Source organism: Clytia hemisphaerica, unplaced genomic scaffold, assembly GCF_902728285.1.
Source record: "Clytia hemisphaerica strain Z4C2 unplaced genomic scaffold, Clytia hemisphaerica genome assembly, whole genome shotgun sequence".
Taxonomy (NCBI): Eukaryota; Metazoa; Cnidaria; class Hydrozoa; order Leptothecata; family Clytiidae; genus Clytia; species Clytia hemisphaerica.
Window position 1 is genome coordinate 1,998,128 of NW_027103564.1, and position 18,006 is coordinate 2,016,133.

Below are 18,006 nucleotides of genomic sequence, written 5' to 3' on the forward strand. Positions count from 1 at the left end.
GCAATATTTCCGGGAAACAGCCTATCCGGCAGTGCGCGGATCTAGGTGGATTCCGTCTCCCTCAGATCTTTTTCTTGGGAAGTTGATCTTCAAATTAGTTTTCAAGGTTGGCTTGGCTGAAATTTTTTCATCTATGGCTCAAAGTTTAAGCAATTTCTCATAGTTTGTGAGAATGTTAATTTCATTAAAAAGAGCCAGGTTATTTTTTCATGAATCCCTTTAGAAGTTTTGTGACGCATTTTTTTGCTTGAGAGTCAGAAAAACGATATAGCGCTTTCGCAGTATTAATCTTTGATACGCATTTTGGCGGGACGCTAGTGTGACTAAACTGGTTGGAAAAATTTCTACCAACGCAGAAAGTTTTTACAGCCAAATAAAGGCACAGTTAGCTTATACTTATTATGTTTGCTATATCGTCTAGGCAAAAAACGGTAAAAAAAGACGCAAACGTAATCTTTTTATGAGTGCAGTTATGATTTTTTTGATTGCGGCTACATACAGGAACTCGCCAAATGTTCCTAACTGGCTTTAGCTTGAAAATTATGATTTTTGGGTATGAAATTGCCACATTTCACACGGCCCTTATTTTTGGCACCCGTGGTCTCTCAGTGCCTTGCACGACAGGCGGCTGTAAATCTCACCCTTCATATATTTTTGTTTCAATCCATGATCCTAAGGCTTAGGATTTTTCTTATCTTCAATTTTCTGAGGAAAGCGGGAATTTGATGCGAGAGTTAGATTGTCAACAAAGTGCCATAAAAAATCTTGAATATTTTAATTTTGAAGAATTGGTGCAAAAAAAGCGGCTAGTTCGAAACGCAGGTTCAGGTTTCAGGTTTCAGGTTACAGGTTAAAACTGAATAATTGCCAGACCAGATATATCATTTCAACTTGAAGTTTGCAGACCAGATAAAAAAAATCTTATTTGTTTTTCTCGTTCAGCTGAGCTTTGAATAGGAAGACTTGTAAGTTTTAAAATATTACATTTGTTCCTGGGATACGCCGGAATACACTCTTCTTTCATTATAAGCATATTCAAGCCTAAATTTAAAAGGATTCCATCTAGCTCCGTCGAAAGTAGACGGGTCTCCTAGCCGAAAATGGAAGACTGAGCTGTGATAGATCATTTTGATGGAAGTTGTTGGAATGTTTACAAGGCTCTTGACAGAAAATCGTTTGTTTTATTGTCAATGGATGACAGTGCGGTTAGGCGGCAATCACAAATAGCCTGACCGACTCTCGAAAATGGAATAGAATTGAGTCAGTGAGTCGGTAAATTTGTCGGACTTTTTCTGTCAATGACCTTTCTTTCGTTCAAAAATTTTACTATTGCCGATTTTTTGGGAGCTATTTCTAGCGCATTCGCAGCATTTTGACTTTGTTTATCCAGTACATGCGCCATTTTGGGGTTTGAGGTTGTAGTGTTCAAAGGTCATAATTTTAAACCTCCCATTACACGCGGTTGTTTTGGCTGCTGGCTGGCTGGCAGTTTCCTCCAAGAATGCACTCCAAAAATGGATGGAAAAATGGAAACCTGAAAATTTTTACGACCGACCGACCGACCGACCGACCGACCGACCGACCGACCGACCGACCGACCGACCGACTCACTTTTTAGACCCAAAGAGGATGCGAAATGAAGATATTTGTGATTGCCGCCTTATTAATTTTATTAGATCTGACAAATTGATTTTTCTAAGTGCACTTTATAGTTTTGATTCCCATTGAAGAATCATATTCTGGTTTTCATGTTATTAGATGCTGTTTTACACAAGTGTTACGCGTAAGCCAAATCGCGTATTACAAACAACCTCTAAATTGCCGAGTACAGGAGAAAAAAAATCGAAATTCAAAATGGCGGCAAGCCCACGATGATAACTATCAAAAATCTTCGTTTTTCATTCAGCTATTGCAGCTCAATAAATCAATGAAATAATTTGAAATAAAAAGTAAACAAACCTTGAACCTTTCATGAATCCAAATAAATAAAAGTATTCATCTAAAGGGAAGATTACATTTCAAAATAAAACGATTTCCAAACCAACCTAAAGTCAGTGTCTGCCAACTAAAAACTTCTCTGCAGGGTCACTGACTTAAGGAGTTACGACTTCAGACTTTAGATTCCAATTCTTGTATAGGCTGCAACTACACTGCCAAATGCAAATGATCTGTATATATTACAAAGACTTCCAATTGGGTCCATAAGTTAAGAAAATGAGATTATCTTATAGCACGGGGGTTCTGTTTTTAAAAACAAACTTCAAAATAAAATTGTTAATGAGCTTGTTATTTAAAATATCACTTACTTGCATAATTCATTTATGATATAACACCCCTTTCTTAAATAAATGGCCTCTTAAAGTCTTTTATGTTTGCCGCAAGAAGGAAGAAAAATTTAATTTGACCCCCGGTTTTTTCTCTCGTTTTCTAGCCATTTCCCGCGTGTTAGTGTAGTCTAAAATCACGGATGGTCACGTGACCAGAATTTTTATCCAGGGAAATGTCGTGGCCGCAATGTTTTGCTTTAGTGAGATTGACCATTTTGTTGTTTAGATTTGAGCGGGCGAAATTTCTGTACAAACCAAAATATGGCTTCGTTGGAATACCGGTTGAAACACTTGTGTTTAGAGCTTTAGGTCTACACTGATGGGTAGCTAGACAAAAAACTGCAATTTTCCAGGGGATGTCAATCGAAAATTTCGATTCGATATTACCAATTTTCAGATTCGATTGATATTCGATTGCGTTTGATTGATGTTCGATTGCGTTCGAATGCGTTTGATCGTAGATTCATTGACCCCCGGATTGTTCATTGCATAATTTCTATTGGAAATCGAAAGTAATTTCAATCGGCTTGTGATATTTGAGAGCTTGGATGTTGTTGGGAAGCTGCAAGAATAAAGCCAGACGATCTCAATCGAATGGAATCGACGATCGAACCAGTCGAACAACAATCGAACCAATCGAATATTACCCAGAATTTTGACGTTCAATTGAGATTCGATTGCGTTCGACAATCGAATTTCAATCGTCGATTCCGTTCGATTGAGATCGTCTGGACATCCCCTGGAATTTTGTCCCTCAAAACAAAAAAAGAGGCATCTTTTGAAGCAGCAAAAAAAAATCGATAAAACTTCAAAAAAATAAAGCTTTAATATTACATGATAATAATTAGTAAACTTACCAAGAAGAGAGGAAATAGTTTGTCCAGAATATATAAAAAATCGATCTAAAAAGTGAAAAAAGTCTGCTGACATCCTCTCCTCCTTTCGCTTTCAAGGAAAGTTGCAAGCGAACGGAAGCGTAGCGAAACAGTGGAAATGTAAGTGGCGTTTGGGTGCCAGACGCCGCCAAAGGAAGGAGCCCCGCCGCGCAGAGAGAAGGGCGATGCGATCCTTTACATTGAGCCCCAGGAAGATAGTGTCCCAATCAATGCTTTCAATGACATTCAGAGCAAGCATGATTCCCCCTTGGTCAGTACAAGAGAAGTCCTAAATCTTGCGTTCATAAGCTGGAGGGAAATTTAATCTAAATTCTAACAATTTATTCTAACAAAAGGTATCTGGTGGTATGGTATGGTAACACCTTGTTTTCCTTTTTCCTTTTTTCATCATAGTCTATATTACCTTTGGTGATATAACTTAAGTTTAGTGGGGGGCGCACGGTATTTCGGAATTGCGGAAATTGACCCTTTTTTCTTCGGAATTTCGAAAATCGGGCAAAATTCCTTCAGTATTTCGGAATACTGAAATCGTTTCTCGGTATCGGAAATCCATTAGTTTTTGCTTCGGAATTTCGATATTATAAAGTTTTTATCCCCTCCTTTTTCGGAATTCATACATGAAAAATCAAATTTGATGAAAAATTAGGCAAAACGAAAAAAAATACCAAAAAAATTGGTATCGGAATTGCAAGTAATTTTTTTACGGAATCTCGGAAATTTTAGCAAAATTATTCGGTATTTCGGAAATCGCAAACCCCGAACACCCCCTCCCTTTCTAGTGGAGGGAGGGACTATATTAATGTTTAGTAGTGGGCCCTTAGTAGTATTTTGTATTATATGTTCGTAGCGTACTCTGTGTTTGATGTTTCAATAAAGAAAAAGCTACGATGTTAGAGGATTGGTATTACCGTCGATATACTATACGCAATGGTCTCGTTCTGTGCATCGTCTGTCTAGCTTCATTTCCCATCCAGGAGTTTTGGGTCTCCAGATTGAAAGTCAGATTAAAAGTATAAAACCTATTGCCAGATTTCGAAAAATATGCCGCCTAAGAACAAATAAAGGGTTAGATTCTATCTGTCATTCGAATTATTGCGCAAATGGATTCATTTTCTTGCTTAAGAAAGGTTAAAGATTCAATGTTAATAAACTCACTTTTAGATATAGGAAGTATCTTTAAAGGTCTGCGATTCAAGACTATTTCATAGACCTTTTAGACCATAAGTTATTTCAAAAGCAATCCCTCGATTTGGAACTATATTATATATCTAATGTTAAAACCATTATCAAGAAGATGATTAAATCTCTAGCGAACAAAGTAGTTGAAAATGAATTTTTTTCTCCCGTCGGCGCAAACCATGGTTGCACCTCCTACTCTCTGATAACATTATTACTTTTAAACGCAACTCAGAATATTACTCCTATGATATTGAGATATTGTATGCAAAGAAAGACTTTACTTTTAAATTCCATATGCGATTCAGACATTGAAAACCTCATTTCTGGGTAGAATCAGTCCGAAAAAGAGCTATGTTTGAAGGAAATCAGGAGTCCAAAATCAAAATTTTCTCATGTCGGTGCAAACCATGGTTGCGCCTCCTTCGTCACTAAATTCTTTGCCCCTGCACGTTTGAAATCAAGCCACTTGCTGCCTTCTAGGTATATAATAATATAGTCCTCCCCACATGAGTGCACAACATTTTGATTGAGGCTTATAGGATTACTCATAATATGGAAATTTGCTGTGTAGTTAAACCCGATTTATATGTGACACGTCGCGCACTTATTCAAGTATAAGAAAGGAAAGTTCTATTGATTACTTGCTTGTTTTGCGCGAACTCTAGTGCGCATATCCTTTAACATTTTTTCCAACTTTATCCCAAACAAAATCATAACAATCAGAGATAAAAATGCGTTCGTGGATGACTCCGGAGATAAAACAGATACTTCTGGACAAGGCTAAATATATCATCGATGGGGAAAATGGCAAAATCCTTTAGAACACCAGGCACTCGATGATATGGTTGTCGAGTTCAGTTTGGCCATTAAAGATGCCAAGGACAACCATTTTTCTCGTCTTGGCATTTGTTTAAATGACCCAAACATCGGAAGTAAGAAATACCGGTCTACCCTTAAGCAGTTCGTGAACATACAAAAAAACCCTAAAACTCCATGACTCCACCCATTCGCGATGAAAGAAACGTCTTTGTGAGCGATGTTTCTAAGAAGGCCGATATTTTTAACTCTTTTTTTGCAAACCAATGTTCTTTGATCGAAACTGGCGGCGTGCTGCCACCTGAACGAAAGTCATTTCCCGCGCAAATAAAAATAACTGGATCCGGAAAATAGTTTAAAGCAGAAGCCAGCCACACCCATAAAGACCTAACTCACGGGTACCTAATAGCCAGGGGGATTGGAATAAGCGGGGGAGTTGGAATAAAAATGTCCTGGGTGGAAAACTTTTGAAAAAGAGGCTATACATCAGAATTAGGACAAAAAGAGATAAGATTCGTATTTTATTCTTTGTAAAAAGTAATTCACATTTTTAGAAAAAAAAAATGTTTCATTCATGTTAGCTTATTCATTGATATCTTAAAGAAAATGCTGAGAAGAATCATTCTAACTATTCCAAATCATTTCCAAACTTTTGCTATAAAGCATTAAAAAGCCTTAATTAGAATTAATTAGTTTTTACCAGCATTTGTACTAGCGGGTGGCAGTTAGTGAAAGCTATGGCTAGTCATATGCCTTGACATGCTATGCTTATACCTCGATTGTTGGTTTTGCTGGAATTGTTACAAAACGGCGCAGGAGTCGAAGACACCCTCGACAAGTCCTCAGTAATTGCCACCGGTGGAAGCCTAAAGCTTCTGAGGATGGCATTCATAGCTTCACGCATAAGGAAGTTGGGCAAACATCTCATAATTTTGCGCGCGTTTTTCAGTATTTTAGTTCCGCTTAACGGTAGCATTCTTATCTTACGGTCTATCTATTGTTTTATCATCATCAAAGAGACTTTACAGGAGAGCCAAACGAACTAGAATGTGCACTGATTGGGACAAATACAAAACAGCCTTTAAAGACTACAAGAAAGAATGCAAGCCTGCTCATGACAAATTCTTACAAGAAAAAGTATTTGATGATTATTTTAACCCTAAAAAGTTTTATTCATACATAAAAAGCAAACGTCAAGACAGCATTTCAATATCAGCACTAAAGGACAACAAGGGGGTCTTTATTATTGACGATTCAGGAAAAGCTAATGTCCTTAATCAGCAATACTGTAGTGTATTCTCAGTACCCGACAATAACAACCCAAAAATTGAAACACCAGAGATCAAAGATACAATGCACGACATAACGATTTCTTCTAATGGCATCAAATCTCTTCTAAATAAACTGCAACCAAATAAAGCCAAAAAATGCAAGGTCTTGACAATTACAAACAAAACGAAACCCTTGAAAACATCATACAGTATTCACAATGAAACTCTCGATAAAGTTGACTCTGCACAAAATACCTTGGAGTCGAAATCCATAAAAACTAAGATGGAATATTCATGTGGCTAACATATGTAAAAAATCGAACCAAATCATCAACTTCCTACAGAGAAACCTCCGAGGCTGCAACAGAACGATCAAATCCCAGGCATACAAGATCTACGTGAAACCCATTCTTAATTATGCATCCTCCGTTTGGAATCCAGTCAACAACTTAAGCCTCACTAAACAACTCTTTTGTCCCTACCACCATTGACTGGTGGAACGAACTTCCGAATGAAGTGACCATGAATGATAACTTAACAACATTTTCTGACGAACTTCTAAAACATATTTAAATCTCATTTATCCTAACTATATATTTTTACAGCTATAGCCTTACAATGAATCTTTACTTCCACTTTCAAGTCTTAGCACCTTACCCTAGAACAATCTTTGTGCCAAGTCTTAGCACCTTCTCCTAGAACAATCTTTGTGCCATTAATTCATTCATTCCCGCTTAGCATCTACTAATCTCTTGCATTATTTCTGAGGTTTGCTCAATACTAGGAAGGAGTTTTATTAATTTCGCTTAGCGAAAGTATTACGATTATCTGATATTCCGATGGCGTATTGGCGGCCGCCCACGCTAAAGCTCTAAAGGAGCGGGCCAATATACCATCGGAGAGAAATAGTAGTCATCCATTAATGTGCCGACATAAGTTTAGCCCTCATTTTCGGGGCCGTGCTGAACGCTCAAAAATTGTTTTTTTGAGATCTGGCGCCTCAAAAAGACCGTCAAATCACTGTCGTTAGTTACCACGTCATGAGTATGTCGGCAAAAATTACAAACAACATGGCTGATGTAATTTTCAAAAAATGTGTGCTGCATGGTTGTTTTTGGTTTATTTTGATGGATTTTTTGTAGTTTAACTGTACTTATCACTCCCTGAATATTAGTTTTAGTATCCAGTGTAATTTCTGTATGTGCACCAACCCAAAAAATGTGTTTCTACCACAGAAAAGTTGATAATCATAACTTTTGTTTTTGTTTGTTTTGATGGCTGATTTTTTCTGCACTTTCTCGAATTTTATACCATTCAAAGACCAAAGAAACTAAAGCAGGTATGTTCCTATGGGCTTAGGCTTTTATCAGTAACTTTCATGTTGTTATCTATCTTAGACCGTCCTCCAAATATAACTGTTGTCCGCCGGCCGACAACCGAGAAACCGGCTTCAGTGTTCCAGAACTGAAGTTTTTTGGATAAAATCTTTATCAAACTTCACAAAAGTGTTCATTGAGGGTTAGTATTCATTTTCTATAGCTTTGGTTTTTCTTTTAGTGTTATTATAGATGATGATTATGACTTTTCTCTTCTTTCAGGCTTTTTTGTGTACCTACAATGTTATTTCTATTTTGTTTTTGCTTCTGTGATCAGTTTAAAGAAGGAAAAATACTTATTTGAGTATTTCTACATGCCCTCCTTGTGAAAAGAATGATAATATTTTGCATGATTCCTTCTCCAAAAAGTTTTGTATTTGAATTTATTTCGTGAAACCTTTTGAAGTTTTTTCTGACCCAAATTTTGTCGGCCATGACACCTTCCCTGTCCAAATTGCACTCGGGCCCATTTTTCTAAAAAATTACGCGGTCAGGCGAAATTCCGTAATGTATTTCTTCCAGATGTTGAAAATTTTCCCGACCTTCAGAGCTTTAGCGTGTCGGAAGAAAATTTCTACATCGGGTGCCAGATAAGTATTACGATAGCCTTTCTGCGGCGGCGGCGGCGGTGTCATCGGAAAAAAAATTAGAAAACGAAAGTACTCGATACGGTGGATGAACTCACTAAATTTAATTTGTTTTTTTTTACCTTTCCTTGGTCACACTCACCATGCATAAATATTGTGGTCGTTTCAAAACCCGGGGGGGGGCAGCTGGGCAAAATGACCGACGGGTATGTGCGGGCCCTAAGGGTACCTTTTCCAAGATGTTTAAAATGCACTGTAAGGGTCGGAAAAACTAAAGATGCACTGTAAGGGTAGAAATTTCAGAAAATTCTTGAAAAATCGAGATATTTTGCCCCAAAATGCTAGAATTTTGACCATTGTTTGCACGAAAAGGATTGAAAATTTGGGGGAAGATGCACTCTAAGGGTATGATTTTCATCGAATTTTGCTGCACTGTAAGGGTGCAATTTTAAAAGCCAATTTTCGGCCCGCACATACCGTCAGTCCGCAAAGCCAGTGCCCCCCCCGGGTTTCAAAAAGAAAAATAATAAATATAAAACGTACAATTTTGAAACAATTCAAATATCATTAAGATTATTTGCTCATCTTCATTGTACTTTAAACAAACACTTTATTCTTTTATTATTTTTCTTATGAATGTTCTACTTGACATGCGTAAATGAAAAACAGAGAGCGGTTATTGGCCCAGAGCTTTAGCGTACTGGGCCTTTCAAGAGAGTCGTGCTCGTGTGTTACGCTAAGCTATTAGCCGCATTCCGTCATATAATAAAAAACCATCCAGGCTGTTTGGCTATAATGGAGAGGCTTGAACAGATAAATAAAACAATTAGTCGCGCGGCTGAGGTCGAAAAAAGTGGCTAGAAAATGATTTTCGTGATACACCTCTTAGATTCCACTTTTTTCGATGGAAACTCTCAAATTAGTATTTGTAGATTCCAAAATCAAAAAGTTTCCACGATATTATCGTGCAAGTAACGAGTAAATGGCAATTTTTTGCGTTTCCAGGCAAAATTGCAAGGCCTTGAAATTCATGATTTTTGGGGGGTCTTCAAATTAAAAAAAGACCTATAACACATGATAGAGCTCTTCAAACTGAGCAAAAAAGTGTATTACACCAAAGTCCCAACTTCTCTAGATCAAAAGTTATGGGCCTATTTGTGGTCAAAAAGGTGTTTAATTTTGCATAAATTAATGCAGATTGTGGGGAAATTCCCTGTTTTCCATCAGTTTTTTACCACAAATAGGCCAATAAATTTTGATCTAGAGAAGTTGGGACTTTCGTGTAGTACACTTTTTTGCTCAGTTTGAAGAGCTCTATCATGTGATATAGGTCTTTTTTTAATTTGAAGACCCCCCAAAAATCATGAATTTCCAGGCCTTGCAATTTTGCCTGGAAACGCAAAAAATCGCCAATTACTCGTTACTTGCACGATAATATCGTGGAAACTTTTTGATTTTGTAATCTACCAGGAGAAAGTTTTGGGAAAAAAACTTACCACTTTTCCAATCTTTCACACTTTTACAACTTTCCTAACCAAGACTTTGTAAATGTTTTTAAAAATGGGGGATTTTCCATGGTTGCAACATGGTAGCTCGAAATAGAAAATATTTCCATAATTTTTTCAAGTAAAGGTGACCTTGGAAAATCGTAATTTATGCGCCCGCTATAATTTATTTATTCATGAAATCGAAAGTGAAAGTTCTTTATTCGATTGCTATTGGAGGATGGTATGCATAATTTTCATTTGAGCCTGGAATAATTATGACATCATAGATCCCATTTTCCCACCAAAATACCAAAACTTTGCAAATCCAAATGATTGCTGTTGTTTGCTGGGAGAGTTTGGAAAAGTCCTATTTTTCACATCTTTACAACTTTCAAGGATGCTTTTTTGAGATGGGAAAAATGGGAAGGTATTTTACAATTTTTACAAACTCTCCAATTTTTCTGGCCAAAACTTTGGCTTTTTGATGGGAAAAGTGGGAGAACTAGGAAATTTATGTACCAAAACTTTCTCCTGTACACATACTAATTCACGAGTTTCCGTTGTTTTTTTTGGAATCTAAAAGATGTATCACGAAATGAAACGTTTTTCGACCTCAGCCGCGCGACTAAATAATTGAGATCTACAACTTCGCGCTATATTTTTTGTTCGGGAAAGACTAACAGGTTGGTTTAGAACTTAGATTTTTGTTCAGACCACAATGTTCGTTATTTATAATTCAATCAGCCTATGCCCAGACTAGCTCTCAACAACGTGGTTGGATTTCTGCGAAACTTCCTTTCAAAATCTTATCGAGAAAGAAGAAGGATGCTTGTACACAATTTCTGTTTAATTTTTTTGTCATTCAACCGTGTTGTGGCAACATCTCTCCTGCTTCCAAGTACCATGAACAATAAGGATTATAATGTTTGAAAGGTATGTTGGTTTTTCCTTGCTGTCAAAATAGATAGCACTTAGACCTTTTTATTTAAACTTCGTCATCTTTATTTACCCCTGCGGACGACATAGTTTTCTGTAAAAATCAGGGCCTTGGAATTTCCTTCCAGTCCCCTGCGCTCAATAGGATGAGATGTGATTTATGGATTACTTATTGATCCGGATTGGGAGATCGATCAAAGATTGATACTCAAGATTTTATAGGACCATGCCGACGCACCGGACTGTCTGGTGTATTTGTCCGGTGGCAAAAAGTATCCTTTCGCTACACCGGACGCAATAAGTCCAGTGTCAGTCCGGTGTTACATACAGGGAATTTTGGACGCCGGACATTTATGAAACAAAAAATTAAGAAACACCGTACGCACCGGACTGGTCATGTCCAGTGTTTTGATTGTCCGGTGGGAAAAAATATCCTTCTCCGACACCGGACATCCGACTTCCTTAAATCATTTAGACTTAAATTCTGTGTCGTCTGACCGACCGACTGGATTTGAAGATGACGCGAACGGAACATGTTTTAGCTTGCTGCCCTATTGCGTGGATACAAAATAGGGGATGCATAACATTTTTTATATTGTTGCTGTAAAATCAAAAGGTCTACAGTATTGCTGGTATTTTATTGGTTTGATTGTCGTTTGACTGGCTAGTTCGAAACGCAGGTCACAATTTTTCTCAAAAGAACGTGACAATAGAGCAACAGTACTCTGAGGCCAGAATTCCCTCTCACCAAACCATTTTCAAAAAGTGACCCAGGAGGGGAGTGGGTTTGAGTCTGCCCTAAAATTTAAGAACCTTTGTTTTATCCCAGATGCGTCCAAAAAAGCAGTAGCACAAAACAAGTCAGGAGAAGTTTTAACTTAGGTGAGAACTGACTTGGGTGTAATCAGTGAAAAATACTGTTATTTTCAGACAGATACTAATCTTTTTGTTTTCTTTACAGTGTCCTGCGCTGGTCAGTTCAATCAACCTTAAAGACATGGGCAACAGAAGATCAATACTGATACCCAATTTTAGGTGAGTTATCTGTCACTTTCTCGGTTTGAAGTGGAAGATAACGCTTGAGTGATTCTAAATAATCACACTTTTTCCAAAAACATACGTGACCTTTACTATGAGCGTACTGAGGCCACTTTTTTCATCTACTCTTCAAGCCCTACCAGTTGGTCATATTAGATATGAGAATTTCTGACCTCCAAATTTTCGACATCAACCCTGTGGATTTCTAAATCCTACGTATCAGTGAGAATAAAAAACACTAAGAGAATTGTTCTATTGAAAAGTGGTGCGACAGCAAGTCATCGTCTGGTCTATTTCCTCAAGATTAGTCAGTCATAGTCCAAACCCCTTCAAAAGAGACTTTAAAGTGCAAAAGAGGGGGGTCTGAGAGAAAAAGTTTCATAGAAAGGAGATGCAACAAATATTTATGTTATATAATTAATGAAACTCCTTGGCAGTGATAAAATTAAGTAATTATTCTTTGTAGGGAGCTCAATCGCATAGAATCACATCATCAGATCAATGTTGCTTTATTTTAACACACCCCTTTTAATTGAAGATCTTGGGATGTATACATTTAGTATATTTGAATTTTTTCTGTTTTAGGTGTCATTGCATCATCATCATCATCAGGTGGAGTGCAACAATAGTATAAATCAGCAAACTTGCATCTATTCAGCTTTCACGGATTTACTTTGAAAACTCAGCTAAACTTGAATCTATTCAGTTTATACGGATTAACTCGACAAACTCGTTTAATTGTTACACTGATTTATTCGGAAAACTCGGCTAAACTTGAATTTACTCGGCTGACATTGATATACTCGGCATCTACTCGGTTTACTCGGCTCAGATTTAAATAGCGAATTCAACCCATCTTGCAGCTTTCTCAGCCAATCCGAATTCCTTGAGTTTGCTAGGTTTAAAAGAAATAAATACATTGATATTGTTATTTAACTCTCATTTCTTGTACCTGTTCCCTTCTAAATTTTCCAAAGCATGATTTTTGCGATACCACTGTGCGAAATTTGTGCGAGTAAGGATTGAAACTCGGCCTTCAAGGAAGCGAAAACAAACTAGATATGACAAAGCCCTGTTTATTGGTTTTTAGACTCTGGGCCTTCATGCCCTTGGGCCTCTTGTTATGCGTTTAAAATAAAAAGGATTTGGTTGACAAGCGTAGTCAAATGATATGGACAATATACCTTTCGGATTAGTTCCTACAGAGTAAACAAAGGATGGCATAAAATGCGGGAACATTTTATTTATCATATAAGCATCTACTTTATAAGAATCTAATCAATAAATCTTGAAACACGGTGATATACCTTTCGGTACAGTCGGTAATTAGTTCTTACAAAGACTAAACAAGGGACAGTGCACAATATGGGAATGTTTATTTTTCTTATAAGTGTTTACTTTATAAGAATCTAATCAATAACTCTTGAAACACGGTGATATACCCTTCGGTAATTAGTTTTTTCAAAGTAAACAAGGGATGACGCACAATTTGAGCACATTTATTTTTCTTAAAAGCATTTACTTTATAAGAATCTAATCAATAACTCTTGATAGACAGCCATATACCTTTCGGTAATTAGTTTTTACAAAGTAAACAAGGGACGGCGCACAATATGAGCATATTTACTTTTCTTATAAGCATTTACCTTATAAGAATCTAATCAATAACTCTTGAAACACGGTGGTATACCCTTCGGTAATTAGTTTTTACAAAGTAAACAAGGGATGACGCACAATTTGAGCACATTTATTTTTCTTTAAGCATATACTTTATAAAAATCAAATCAATAACTTTTGATAGCTGGGGATATACTTTTAGGTAGTTAGTTCTTACAAGGTAGACAGGGGACTACTGGTTGCAACAGTTTTAATATGGCTCAGCCTCGCTTATTCATCATAAAAAATGACCGTGTCCGCATCATTTCTCATGACTCGACCTAAACCTTTTTTCTAATCCACCTCGTAATTTTCTGAACAGCTTTTTCAGAGCCAGCATTTTAGCATACTTTTTGCAAATATTTGGCGAAATTTTCGACTTCAAGTCGTCTTGTTTTATTTTATTTTGTATATCAATAAAAAATTTTACTATCACTTTTCTTATTAAGTACTATAGCCTTAGTCTTAGCCTTAGTTAACTTTGTTTAACTCTTGCTTTAGTATTTATATTCTTTGCCCTTTATATGTGGCGAATATGGGCTCACGCCTAATGCTACTTAATTAAATAGATAGATAGATAGATCAAAAAGACTTTTCCATAGTTATTTTGATCTGATTACTCATTTTGAAATGTCAGTTTGTCTTTTTCTTATCCCTGGAGAGTTAAATGAATCTAAGGAAATTCCCTTTTCTGGGAAATTCCCTTTTTATACCACAAGTAGTTATTAAAATATTACTCTACTCAAAGTATTCGAACAGTTATGTTCCTAAACGTGTACATTAGTAAAATAACATATGAAGAGCAGTATCTTCAGATATATACGCTTTTGATAGGAAAAACCAGTAAGTCAACCAGTATGCTCTTAAATTTATATGAGTTTTTCAGCCTTAAATGTCAATATTAATTAAAATGGAAAAAATGGACGTGTAAACACAGACTTAAGGCGCTCTCAAATTGAGTTCTTGGTTTAAACCCTTGGGTTTTAAGGTTTTTAGTTTGTTGATCCAAAAGTTCTCTCGTGATAGAATGGTGTTTTTCAGCTGGCTTTCATTTCCTTCGATATTTCTTAGCTGTTCAATGATCGTAAATTTAGCATCTCTATTAAAATGGAAACATGTACTTCTCAGTAATTTCTGAAATCTGAGGTTCAGATTTTTCTTAATTTGTTCTTAGGTTTTGGCCAAATTTCAGCCTCGTATTCTTATGAAATTGTTCTTATAAAAAACGTGTAAGACAAGGCACGGATGTCACTCTAAGTAGACTGTAATCACTCCCTTGACACATTTGTTAGCATTTGAAAGAATTTTGTCTAAGATGAGAGATGAGAGGTCACTCTTAACAAAAATTACTGTATGGCTAAGATCATTCCTTTTAAACGCAAATTCAACTCTATGTGTTCGTTTTGCTGCGGTGGCACCTTAATGAAAGTTATGGCTAGTATAAGATATAATTTCAACATGTTTCAGAATTTGCGTAAGTTTTATTCGTCGATCGTTATATAAGATATAATTTTAGCATGTTTCAGCATTTGCGTAAGTTTTAATCGTCGATTGTTATGAGATATTGGTCTTGCTGGTTGAGCCACTTTCTGAAGGGGTGGTCAGGGTGGTCAACTGGCTTTAAGCTCCAGATGACAATACGTATAAAAAGCATGACAAATTTTAAAATAATCATTCAAACTTGAAACTTGAAACAAGCAAGAAGAATCATTAGCAAAAATTGCTCAAAACTTAATACAATAAAAATGAACTTAGTCATTGTCTTAGCAGGGATCGTTGCAGGTATGTCTTTTAGATTTTAGTCTAAATAAGATTAGGTTTTTTCTTGTCAGGGTTACCACCGAACTGTCTTTCATAGCTTTTTAACCCACATTTAGGGTGATGAAGTTTACTCTTCCTTAACTTAACCATTTTATGTTCCTAAAAAAGTCTACTCTAACTCGTGCATAAGAAAATTGGACAAAATTAATATACCTGGTCCCTAAAGTTGTTGAAATGACTAAAACCGAAAATAAGTGTAGCAAAAGTGTTTTTTTTATTCCAGTATGCAGTGGATTATCAGCACCTGATAACCCATGTCCAAACACTTTATGTAAAGGAAAATCTGAGGGAAACTTTGCTTATGTCAACCCAACCAACAACAAACTTGTGAAGAACCTCTTCGTCCAATGTGTCGAAGGAAATGCATATTGTCAAGCTTGTTGGCCACTCAGTTTGGAATTCAGTCCACGATGCAACCAATGTTTGTATCGTTCAAATGATGAATGTGTCAAAACTGTTCCATTCTAACCAGCCACCACTTTCCAATGCCCAGACAAATGTCCCAACCGTGGACCAAAATTCACCGGAAAAATTGCTGACCCAGCTGAAAAACGACAATACGTGCTATGCTGGGAAGGAGTAACTGTTGGATGTGTTGCTTGTCCAGGAAAATTGGAATTCAACGAAAGCGAGAACGCTTGCTTATTCGAAGGAAAATACATTACTGAACCAAACGAAGAACTAATAAAATACTCTTGTTGAATACTTTTACATTCTAGGCTTCTTTGTAAAACCGAAGATTATATACTTCTGTCTTCGCTAGAGTATCTTGCATCCTTTTTTCTAATTTTCACAATCTCCAATTTTTGCCTTTCCAGTTTGTAGATGCATTTCCTCTAAACCATCCATACTTTATTTTTCAATATTGTCACTCTCCCTATTCACGCTGAAAATATCTTTAATTTAATCTTGGCTTTATTCACTGAAGCTTTCAAAGTTACCTCCACCTATATTTCTTATTGCCACCAGAGGAAGTCTAAAGCTTTTTCAGCCTTAAATGTCAATATTAATTAAAATGGAAACATGTACTTCTCAGTAATTTCTGAAATCTGAGGTTCAGATTCTTCTTAATTTGTTCTTAGGTTTTGGCCAAATTTCAGCCTCGTATTCTTATGAAATTGTTCTTATAAAAAACGTGTAAGACAAGGCACGGATATCGCTCTAAGTAGACTGTAAACTAGCAAGTAGCTGTCGCTATGAATGCCCCGCCAACGCATTCATAATCGAGAATGAACGTTTGAAGGCTGCATTCCACCAGATCGTTTTATTGGAACACCATCCAAAAAGCGCACAGCTAGAGATTTTTAACGTTGAGCGCTTGTCCCATTCCCGGGGGGTACTAGGGCAAGATGGGTTACGGGGATGCTCCGCTGGTCAGGGTACCTTATCTTTTAACCTCCACGAGTCCCAGGTAGGGTAGCAAAACCACCAAAATAGAAAAATCAGTCCCTCGTAGGGTGCCTATTTTTGGAAAATTTGGGGAAAAAGTAGAAAATTTGAGAAAATTTCAGTCCCATTCAGGGTCACTTTTTTCGCAAATTTCGAGTCCCACGTAGGGTCCATTTTTCGAACCTCAGCGGAGCACCCTTGTCGGTTAGTATTCCCCCCCCGGGTCCCATTCCTTTGATTTGAAACCATATTATGCGCAGCACAATATCGAAAATATTTTCACACAAGAAAAAACAAACACAAAATCAATTATTTTTCTTCTCTCTGTTAGCTGATAAAAAAACGAGGTGTACAGCTTGGCACATATAGTAAAATATCTTGATATCCTTGTTTACTTTGTAGGAACTAATTACCGATTAAGGTATATGGCTGTCTATCAAGAGTTATCGATTTGATGCTTGTAAGAAAAATAAACATGCTCATATTATACCTATTAACCCTCGGGTTAATAAATCTCAATAACCAACTTTTACCTATTGAATATCTGCTTAATATCGTGCATTTTTAATGGGACTTTAATGAGCTCTTTTGTCCATTGATGAAATCTTATTGGCTCATTTAAGTGATAGAAATTATCCATTCCTTCTGACATCGGTGTAAAAGAATTTTTGGACTAAAAAAGACCTGTAAACTTGGCAATCTTTTATCAAATGAAAAGATATTTCGATCAATGTTGTCTTGAACGTGAACTCTATTTCTTGATACTTTCCTCCGAAATTCTCCAGGCGACTTTTTGTCTAAAAATTGAGTCGCGTTTGCTTTCCATTTTCTGGGTTAAGAAAGTATCCTTTCAAATTTTGAATCAAAACAAAATTTAACGGATAACGAAATGGAACATAGACTTGTTTCGTGGGGTTAAGTTTTATTTAATGCACGTATATTAAAAGGATAGAAATCTTCAATACTGATAGTTAAAATTTTCAGAACAAACTCGAGTTCTTACTAAAAAGTCTTATTTCATCGGACAAGCATAGGAATTTCTTTTGATATACATTTCATAAAAGAAATCAAAAGGTTTTAACGATCAATTACCGACAAATTCAACTCCTGTTTTTCTTTATACCTCCATGGTAACAGGTAAATCAAGGAAACACATAACTGTTTCATTGATACCGAACAATCAAGGGTTATAATTGTACACGTTTTTTTATAAGAACATCGTTATTA

At 36.5% G+C, this 18,006-nt stretch overlaps 2 long non-coding RNA genes across 2 annotated transcripts; both read left to right on the forward strand.

The window, feature by feature from the left end:
* Positions 1-10,642: 10,642 nt before the first annotated feature.
* On the forward strand, positions 10,643-12,849 carry LOC136800965 (uncharacterized). Its single transcript, XR_010845779.1, has 3 exons — positions 10,643-10,872; positions 11,837-11,910; positions 12,499-12,849. It is a non-coding gene; the product is annotated as an uncharacterized lncRNA (long non-coding RNA).
* A 2,333-nt stretch (positions 12,850-15,182) lies between these two features.
* On the forward strand, positions 15,183-16,154 carry LOC136800869 (uncharacterized). The gene is made up of 2 exons (XR_010845766.1): positions 15,183-15,351; positions 15,614-16,154. It is a non-coding gene; the product is annotated as an uncharacterized lncRNA (long non-coding RNA).
* Positions 16,155-18,006: the final 1,852 nt, after the last annotated feature.